This window comes from Pteropus alecto, unplaced genomic scaffold, assembly GCF_000325575.1.
Source record: "Pteropus alecto unplaced genomic scaffold, ASM32557v1 scaffold23, whole genome shotgun sequence".
Classification (NCBI taxonomy): domain Eukaryota; kingdom Metazoa; phylum Chordata; class Mammalia; order Chiroptera; family Pteropodidae; genus Pteropus; species Pteropus alecto.
This window is the reverse complement of record NW_006435837.1, coordinates 3,184,374-3,194,808: the sequence shown is the minus strand read 5'-3', so window position 1 is coordinate 3,194,808 and position 10,435 is coordinate 3,184,374. Positions and strand designations below refer to the sequence as shown.

The 10,435-nt window shown below is 32.8% G+C and overlaps 1 protein-coding gene and 1 non-coding gene across 5 annotated transcripts in view; one reads left to right on the top strand and one right to left on the bottom strand.

Moving 5' to 3' along the window:
* RPS6KA3 (ribosomal protein S6 kinase A3) overlaps window positions 1-10,435 on the bottom strand; it is a 99,144-nt gene that overhangs the window by 74,455 nt on the left and 14,254 nt on the right. Inside the window, exons 2-3 of one of the 4 annotated variants that reach the window (XM_025046589.1) lie at window positions 1,837-1,929; window positions 819-855 (exon numbers count right to left, since the gene is read on the bottom strand). The exons of 1 other annotated variant lie outside the window; for it this stretch is intronic. The gene's annotated coding sequence lies outside the window, so the exon portion shown is untranslated. Of the gene's footprint in view, window positions 1-818; window positions 920-1,836; window positions 1,930-10,435 lie in introns of those variants that run through there. 2 more of the 4 variants (XM_025046590.1, XM_015589158.2) reach the window with 2 other exon arrangements.
* LOC112479532 lies at window positions 7,671-7,789 on the top strand. The gene has a single exon (XR_003046222.1). It is a non-coding gene; the product is annotated as a 5S ribosomal RNA (ribosomal RNA).

Below are 10,435 nucleotides of genomic sequence, written 5' to 3'. Positions count from 1 at the left end.
TATAAAACTATCACTTAACATCATCTTCCTGGTTTAAAGAGGATGAACGATTCAAATCAGTAATTCTGAACCAAGGCTTCAGGATTTCTAAAGTATCCCCAAGTATTATAAGGAAAAATTCTGAAACGTTAAAAATAAGAACATTTTCCTAATTTAAAAGTTTCACTTTAAGCAATCCCTCTAAACAGATTGTTTTGTTGTAATAGCATGTTACAACAATGCTCATTTACAGGCTGCTGTTTGATACCTTTGAATGAAATATAAATTTTAAAAAATGCTTTCAGTCCAGCAGAGATCATCATGTACAAGTGTACTAGGACTAAAAAAAAAAATGATCTGTGATTTTTCAAATGCTGCCCTTAACTTAGGACATACCATGTACTGACATCTTCCTACCTAGGAATGAAATGTACATATGGACATTGGGAGAAAAGAATTCCTCACAGAGAACAGCCCGAAATAAGAGGAAGTAAGTAGGAAAAGAAAGGGTCCAGACCCAAGTGTATTAATTTGGAGACCCGGGTTGTAGGAACAAGCAAGGACCACCTTTCTTTCTTTTTTTTTTTTACCGCTCTCAAGTTTCCACCAGTATGTTTGCCTTCCAAACTCCCTGATATCAGCAGTGGTTTTCCTGCCCAAAGCATATGTGATAGGAGTTTCATGAAGGTACTGAGGATGAGGCATTAGAGACCTCTCTCAAACTTCGGTTAAGATATCATCAAATTGTTTGGAATCCAAAGAATCTTCTATGCAATCACATTGAAACAATAAGAAACAAGCATTTTATATTCTTAATAAGGAATGTATATAATCCTTACCAATGTGACAGGATTAAGAATCAGCTCCTCATTTATCCTAAGGAAATATCAGAGATGTGCATAAAGACTTATGTACAGTGATATTCATCATACTCATTATACTGAAAAATAGAAAACAATCTAAATGACCAACAGGAGACTGGTTAAATAAATCATAATACATCTATTCATATGTAGGAATACTATGCAATGGTTAAAATCAGGGCCTCAAAGAAAAATGATGCAAAAATATGCTTGCAATATATTAAATTAAAAAGGATACAACACTACACAGTATGACCCCAATTTTGTACCCCCTCCCAACATGTGTGCATGTAACTGGCAAAACATATAAAATCTTATTGGTAATTACCTGGGTCATAGGACTTTCTTCTTTGTACTGTATTTTCAAAAGTATAGGCATTTATTATATATCATTTTTATAAAGAGAAAAAACAACGTATTAAAAAAATCCATTTTTCTAGTTAAGGTGCCCTTATGCCTGCTTTGCTATTCCACTAGCAACTAAAGGCCTGCTAGTACTCAAGTCTGTTCTATTTTCTAGACTAGGGTAGGAATGACCTCTGGTTATACCTTCATTTTGAAGTTTTAGAGGGCCCTTTCAGAAGCTTTTATTCTTTTTTTTCCCCTTCTGGTCCAATGGTTGTGGCTTTAGAAAATAGATACGTTTTAGGCCTGAATCCACCTCATGTTTTTTGGAGTGTACCCTTAAGGGGAATTCTGCTTATGAAACAAGAGTATGTTGAGATAAGAATAAAGAAAAGAAAACACGGTAGTCAAAATTAAATCTGCATTGTGAATAGCAAGTATTAGCATTGACACCGCAGAAAACGGAATCCAAGCCACAGAGGACAAACTTGAGTAAATGAAAAAAAAAAAGATGAAAGAAAAGATTTAAAAACTATGGAGGACAGACATAGAAATAATCTATGAATAACAGATGTTCCTAAAGAAAAAAAACAGAGCAGTTTAATTAATCAAAAGTATAAGAAAACTTTCCAGTTCTGAAAAAAAATACCTGAGACTGGAGACTGAGAGGTTCAACAGAGATCATCAACACCAAGACATGTCCTGGCAAATGTTTTTAAATTTCAAGGATAAAGATATAATCCTACAAGCATACAAGCAGAAAAAAATAGGTTATTTTCAAAGGAACTAAAATCAGATTGACCTCAGATTTTTCCTCTGTAACAATAAAATGCCAGAAGATAATGAAATAATGATTTACAGAGAGTTGAAAGGGAAAAGTTATGATCTAAGGATTTTATACCTTGTCCTAGTTTTTTATGTACAAAGGTCACAGGAAATTATTCTTAGATCTGTAAAGTCTTAAAAAATTTCATCATCCTGGTAGTATCTTTTTTCATAAATTGTTCAAAGGTATGTCCTAGACCATTAAAAGAGAATCAAAATAAGAACTCAAGAATATTAAAGAAGGCAAGAACTGGTGAAGTATATTGACACCAACTTAATATCTTGAAATAACTGAACAGAATAACCCCACTAAAAAAGAAAGGGTCAATAATGAAGAATAAATGTTGATATAAGTATATAAATAATATAAAACTTTAGAAAGTTAAAGGTAAGGTTTGTAACCTCAGGCTAAATTAATTTGGACTCAAAATAAAAGAAGTAGTAGAAGAAGGGAGAAACAAAGTTCTGAATTCTCTGTCTTTCCTAAAAGGATACTTGAAAACTACTATTTTAGTAATTAGCTAATAAACACAAATTTTGCAATGTTTTGAAAAAACCATACAATAACTGAGAATTTTATTTATTGCAGTCCAAATCACTAGAAGATAATAATTGGCAAAGACTGTGAATACTACTTTACACAAGCATCACATTCAATCCTAAGAACATGAAGTAGATATAATTATCCCTATTTTACAGATGAGGAAATAAAAGCTCAGTAAAGTTAATTAGTGAATGGCAGAAGCAAGATTCAAACCCAGGTCTTTCCAGCTCCATAATTCTTTCTTCGATATTTTCGAACTTCCTCAAACAAAGCAATCCATATGGCGGAATAATAATAATAATAATAATAATAATAATAATAATAATAATAATAAAAGAACTTAGAGAAATCATTCCAAAAGTAATAATGTAAGAAATGTAAAGTTTAAAGTACTTAATTAAAATCAAGGGTCATATTGGATATTTGATGCTATTACATAATTATTGAATGTCTTTATGAGTGATGATGGTGTGGTAATTGTTTTAAAAAATCTTTGTTTTAAGAAATATAAATGTAAATATTTCCTTCTCAACTGATGCATCTAGAATTAGCTTCAAAATAATCCAGTGGAGCCAGAGAGGGTAAGAAAGGGAGTATGTGTGCATGGACGGTGGGGGTGTACAGATGAAACAAGACTGGCCATAAATTGATAATCTTTGAGGCTGGGTTATGGGAATATTGTGGTTCATTATACTATTCTCTACTCTGGTATGTGTTTGAAATGTTTGATAATACAAATTTTAAGAGTCGTAGGTTATATTTTTTAAAAGGTTAAAAAACCCACACAATCACTGCTGAGAACCCCAAACCAAACACATAAGTATAGAAAAGCACAAAGAAAAAGAAAGTTTTTGTAATAATAAGGCCAAAACTAAACTGTGAGGCAAAAACCTTAAGCCGATTAAAAGGTCATTTGATTTGGACTAAAAACATAATTAGTACTTAGCATATATAATATATATGTAGTGGTAATAATTGCTATCATTTACTGAGCAATTACCATGCACCAGGCAAGTGCTAAGTATTATACATCATCTCTGATGCTTCTAACAGCTCTACAAGATATTATCACTAATTTACAAATGAAAAAATTAAGCCAAGATCAGTATGTTAATCTTTTTAAGCAGTGTCCTCAGCCCCTAGAAAAATGCCTGGCACATAGTAGATGCTTAATAAATATTTGTTGAATAAATGAAAAAGTCTAATATCCTGTCTAAGGTAATAAGCAGAACCTAAATTCAAACCCGAATCTGATTCTAAAGCCCTTACTCGTAGTCACATTTAAATCTTTTAACGATATTTCATAGTAACAGTAAAGATGTTTATTTCCTTCTGTGTATGTTTCTCTATTTTTCGGATTTTCTACCATTAGCATGTGTTTTCTCAAATAAGTCATTAAAAAAAAAAAAACGCAAAATAGTGTTGAACATCTAATCACAGACTAACCTAGCCACGAAACATAAAATATTTTGGGGACTATAATACGAAATAAATGGAAACCAAATGGAAGGAAAAATTTTAGCACACTAATATCAACTAGCATAATGAACAAAATAAGGACAAAGCATATGAAATAATTTATATTAGAATAGGTAGCTACTAAATTTTATAATGTAAAAAAATATGGGCTCTTTTCAAGTATAACTGTGAAAAGTTATAAAGACTGACCGTATTCTAGGCTACAAAGTAAATCCAAAATTCTTAAAAGCAAGAATTGCAGATATTTTCTGATTACGATAAAAAATTGAATAAGGAAATAAAACACTCATTCAGAAATTAATATTCTTCTAAATAACTACTAGCCCAAGGAATAAGTAATAACAGCTAGCATTTATGCAATGCTTATTATTTTTTTGTCAAGGTATAGTGTTAGCCATGTTACACATATTCCCTTGTTTAATCCCAATTAATCATTAATAAACCATGAGGTATGTTATTATGTATAGTAGAGAAGAAAAAATATTAGGTTGAGGGTTAATAACTTGTCCAAGATCACAGAGCTAGTAAATTTGCAGATAATTTAACCCAAGTCTGTATCCTAAGTTCATACTACTATGCTGAAATGCTGTCATAATTACTGTTAGAATTCATGCATAGGCATTTAGCTACGCTGGAGAAACTAGAGTTCTTCCTTAACACAACATGTTCTGAAAGTGTCCATTTGTTAAATACACTATTCAAAGAAGGTAATAGTTAATTTTTCTAACATATCATTAATCAGTTATAATATTTCAAACTGCATGATCTTCTAAAAGAGACTCCTTTAAATATATTTATATTCTCGAGACAATTTAAAAAAAACCATAAAATTAGATAAACAAAGTAGGAAATGTAAGGTAAACATGATTTACTACTAATTTCTAAAAGCATTGTGGTCTTGGAAAAGTCACTATTGTCTGGTACTTATATGCAATCCATGAGTTCAATGAAACTTTAGCTAGGATGGATGTGAAAATCTGCCACTAACTATGGGCAAGCCCTTAAGCCTCTCTGAGTTGTGGTTTTCTTCATGCATAAAACATGTGGATATCTAAGAGCTCTTCCAGCTTGGAAATGTTATAATCCTGTGACTTTAAAGATTAAAGTTAAGATTTTGTGGGGTTTTTACACCCATGGAAATTACTGATTCTGTATTTATTTAAAGCTGTTTTTATGTTATTTCTAAGTCCCTCTTTCTCTTCTGCATCAAAAACACAGTTTTATCTTCATCCTTCAGTGATGCCTTTGTACCCAAGCGTAAGCAAAGATAATGCCAGAGAACAGATTGTACAAATGTTGTCACCTGAAAAAGAAGTACTAATAAAAATAAAACAAAACATTGTGGGTTTTTTTTGGTGCAGATTAAGAAACCTAAAGCAATTTTATAATTTCCACAATCCAATCTTACTATTCTCATTTTGCTAGTATTAATAACTAATAAAGTGTCAGCTTTTTTTTTAAGCTCCTCTTTCTACTCCCAGCCCTATTCCTGCTCTCCTAATACCTTCAAATCCCACCTCTCAGTACTCATGGAGTTGGTAGTATTTCCCAAACCTGCCTGATGATCAGAATAACCTGAGGTTCCTGTTACTGATACATTACCTGGCCTTACCCCAAACTGAAAATGAATCAGAAGTTCCAGAAGCCCCATGGCTCAGTATTTCATTTTTTAAACAGTCACCTTAGATGATTTCTGTGATTAGACAGTCTGGGAAATCACAGTGTAAAGATCATGGGCTTTGGAGCCTGACATATCAAGTTTCAAAATCTGGTTTTGTCCTTTACTATAGATGTATTATTTAACTTGAGTCTCAGTTTACTAATCCACAAGAATTGGATACTAGTTATACCGAAGGTTGTGGTAAAGTTCGGTATGCCTAACCATGTTGAGTGTTCAGTAAGTGTTAACTTCTCTTTCCTCCTGCTCAACTTGCCACAAGAAATGATATATACAAATATTTGAGGGGATTCTGATGAGTTCCTTACCCTAATGGGTCCACTTCCATTTCTATGGCTAAAACTCTGGGCACTAGATAACTGTTTACTGCATTACTTGGGCTGGCTAATTTAAGAGTCTCAGGAACAAGTCCAATGATTTCTTCCAGTTTCCAGAGGCTTAATAAAGCCCTTCTATCTAAAACAGATACATCATCATGCTGGGCTTCAAAGCCCAAGCTATGTGACTGTGGCAAAATTACCAAAACCTCTGTTTCCTCACTGGTAAAACAAGTGTTATTGAAATGTTTGCAGAACTGAACCCAATATACATTATTAATAACATAATTGTTAACTAATAACCACTTAAAATAATTAAACTCATACAGTCTTACAAATATCCTTATGAACAAAAAGACAGAAACAATAGTTTGGAAGTGAAATGAGACAGAATGAGACTTGATCAAATACACAATAAATCAGAGCTTAATATCCAAACAAAATTCCTGTGTCGTATCAACTGTACCTTTTTTGAAAATTAAATTTATTGAGGGTAACATTGGCAATAACATAAGTTTCAGGTATACAATTCTAAAATACATCATCTGTATATTGCACTGTGTGCTCACCACCCAAAGTCTAGTCTTCTTCCATCACCATATGTGACCCCCTTTAACATCTTCATCCTACCCCGACCCCCTTCTCCTCTGGTAACCACCATACTTCAACTGCATCTTAACACAAAGTGTTTGGACAAGTTTGGAGTTGAATTTACTTAGGAAAATACATCTAAACTAGTCATTCATTAAAAAAAATATGTATATATTTAAAAATTATCATAGGTATAAACAAAATCTGGCAGCAAGACATTTCTGCAAAAGTAATCAGAAATATAGTTTCTAATTACAGCTCCATGATTAATTCTAGCTGCATATGTATTAAACATATATACTATTAAAAAGATCACTTTACTAAAAATTATTAGTATTAATTGTTCAGATAAGCTATAAAATGAAACCTAAAGAAATAAAAACCTAAAAATCTGGGAACATTCATTCAAGACAGAAGGAAAAGTTACTCTCAATTCTTAAAAATAAAAAGGAAAAAACCTCTCAAATCCTATGAAAGTAATTTAAAGAACCATAGCTTTTCTCTTGATTTATTCAAATTATTATTTAATATAACCGAGTTTCATTTAGTTCCTGCCCTTTGCTTATTATGTTTATTTCCAGACATTCCATACTTTTACTGCTATTTTGAATGAAATTTTTCCATTATCATTTCTAACTAGGAAAGCTATTTATTGATTTCCTAATAGATTTTGTATACTATCTTATTATACTATTAGTTTTAGCAAACATTTTTAGTGGTTTCCTTAGATTACCTAAGCAGATGATTATATATATCACCTATGAATAGTAATCTTTTATCCTTCTTTTAAATACTCTTTGATTTTGTCTAGTTGCATTAGCAAACTCTTCCAGAATGTAAAATAGAGGTGAAAACGGCAGGCATAGTTTTAACGAGATTACCTATAATATGTCCCCTTCAAGCTTGATGCTTGCTGTTGGTCTGAAATATTTTTTAATATTAGGGACACACTCTTTTATTTCCATTTCACTGTTTTTAATTGAAAATAGATATTGAATTTTATCTAATGCTTTCTGACTTTTTTCTTAATTTTTTAAATTAGAAATGATGACTACGGCCATGTCACCCTGAACACTCCTGATCTCGTCTGATCTTGGAAGCTAAGCAGGGTTGGGCCTGGTTAGTACTTGGATGGGAGACCACCTAGGAATATCAGGTGCTGTAGGCTTAAAAAAAAAATTAGAAATGATTATAGGTTCACAGAAAGTTACAAAAATGGTACAGAGAGGTCCCATGTATTCTTATTCCAGGGGTTACAGCTAACATAAGTTCGTCCAAACCAGCAAATGTATACTGGTACAATGCCCAAACCTTATTCAGATCTCACTGGTTTTACACATTCTCGTGTGTGTGTGTGTGTGTGTGCGTAACATATTTTATCACATGTATATGTTCCTGTATCCACCACCACAGTAAAGACAATGAATATTTCTTCACTACCAGGATCCTGTATGTTGCTCCACTTATAACCACACCCACCTCCCCCCCTCCACTCTTTCTAACCTTAGCAACCTCTAATCTAGTCTCCATTTTTACAATTTTGTCATTTCAAGAATGTTATATAAATGCAGTCATATAATATATAACCTTTTTTCACTCACTATATTCCTTTGAGATTCATCCAAGTTGCTGCGTGTATGAATAATTCATTCCTTTCAGTTGCTGGGTGTATCAATGATATAGATGCACCACAGCTTGTTTAACCATTCATCCATTGAAGGATATTTCGTTTCTAACTTTTGGATATTACAAATAAAGACGCTATGAACATTGGTGACAGACTCTGTGTGGACATACATTTTCATTTCTCTGAGAAAAATGTCCAAGAATACGACTGCTGGGTTGTATAATAAGTGTATATTTAGTTTAAGAAATGGCCAAAGTCAAATACCCTTCCATCACCACATAGAGTGGTGAACACAAAATGCAATATACAGATAATGTATTATTGAACTCTACACTTGAAAACTATATAACTAACCAATGTTGCTCCAACAAATTTAATAAAAAAATATATGACCAAACTACTTTTCAGAAGGGCTATATCATTTCACGTTCCCACCAGCAATGTATGGAGATCCAGTATTCTCACATCCTCACCAACATTTGGTATTTCCATTATTTTTTATTCCGACTGTTCTAATAGTCATGTAGTGATATCTCATTGTTTTTTCATTCTCCTGACAATTAAGCATGTTGACATCTTTTCATATGCTTATTTGCTATCCATAACTCCTCTTTGGTGAAACGTTTGTTCATCTCTTTTTTCCCATTTCTAATTGGATTGTCTTTGCTACTGTTAAGTTTTGTGAGTTTTTAATATATTCCAGATACAAGTCTTGCATCAAATACAGGTTTGGCAATGTTTTCACTCAATCTGCAGCTTGTCTTTTCATCCCTTTAACAGGATCTTTTTCATAGAGTAAAAGTTTGGAATTTTGATGAAGTCCAATTTATTTTTTTTCCTTTTATGGATTGTGCTTTGGTGTCTGATCTAAGAACTCATCACTTAACCCACTGTCCTGAAAAAATTCTCCTATTTCTAAAATCTAAAACTCTTATAGTTTTACATTTTATATTTAAATCCACAATCCATTTTTTCCTCAGAGTTATAAAATCTATTGTGAGAGAATCTGGTTACTTAGAAATGTCTGCCTGCCTCTTAGAAAAAAAATTTTTTTTCCGGCTTTATTGAAATAGACAATTAGTTGCTCATATTTGCATTACAATTCAATGAGTATTTTTTTTCAATTATAGTTGGCATACAATAACATACCAGTTTCAGTTGTATAACAGTGATCAGAGATCCACATAACTTGCAGTGATCACCCCACTAAATGCAGTATTCCTCTTCCCCCTTACATATTACATTAACCATCTTCACTCTACATCTACATGCTACTCTACATCTCCATGTCTATTCTGCAACTATCCATTTGTACCTCTTAATTCCTTTTTTTCCCACCGTCCCCTCAACTCCCCTCCCATCTAGTAGCCCTCAAAATATTCTCTGTACCTATGAGTTTAGTTCAGTTTTTTGTTGTTTACTTTGTTCTTTAGATTCCACATGCACATGTAATCATATTTGCCTTTCTCTATCCGACCCATTTCATTCAGCGCAATACCCTGTAGGTGCATCAAGGCAATATCTTTTTCCATCCCCTTCCTTTTAGTCTGTGTGTGTCTTTTAGTCTGAAGTGGACTCTCTTGTAGGCAGCATATGTAGAGGTTTTGTTTTCTTATCCATTCCGCTTCCCTATCTTTTGTTGGAGCACTTCTTTTCCATTTGAGGTACTTGTTAATAGGAATGTAGTTATTACCATTCTTTATGTTTCTGATACATGTTTTTTCTCCTTAAAGAAGTCCCTTCAACATTTCCTGTAATATTGGCTTGGTGATGATAAATTCCTTTAGCTTATTTTTTTCTGGGAAGCTCTTTATCTGTCCTTCAACTCTAAATGACAGCTTTGCTGGATAAAGTATTCTTGGTTGTAGATCCTGGGTTTCCATCACGTTGAATATTTTGTGCCAAGCCCTTCTGTACTGTATAGTTTCTTTTGAGAAATCAGCTGCCAGTCTTATGGGTGCTCCCTTGGAGGTTAACTAACTGCTTTTCTCTTGCTGCTTTTAAGATTCTATGTATTTAACCTTTGGCATTTTAATTATGATGTGTCTTACTGTGGGCCTTTTTGGGTTCCTGGTTTTGGGGACTCTTTGAGCTTCCTGGGGTTGTATATCTATTTCCTTCCCAGGTTAGGGAATTTTTCCATCATTATTTTTTCAAATAGGTTTTCAACTTCTTGCTCTTCTCCTT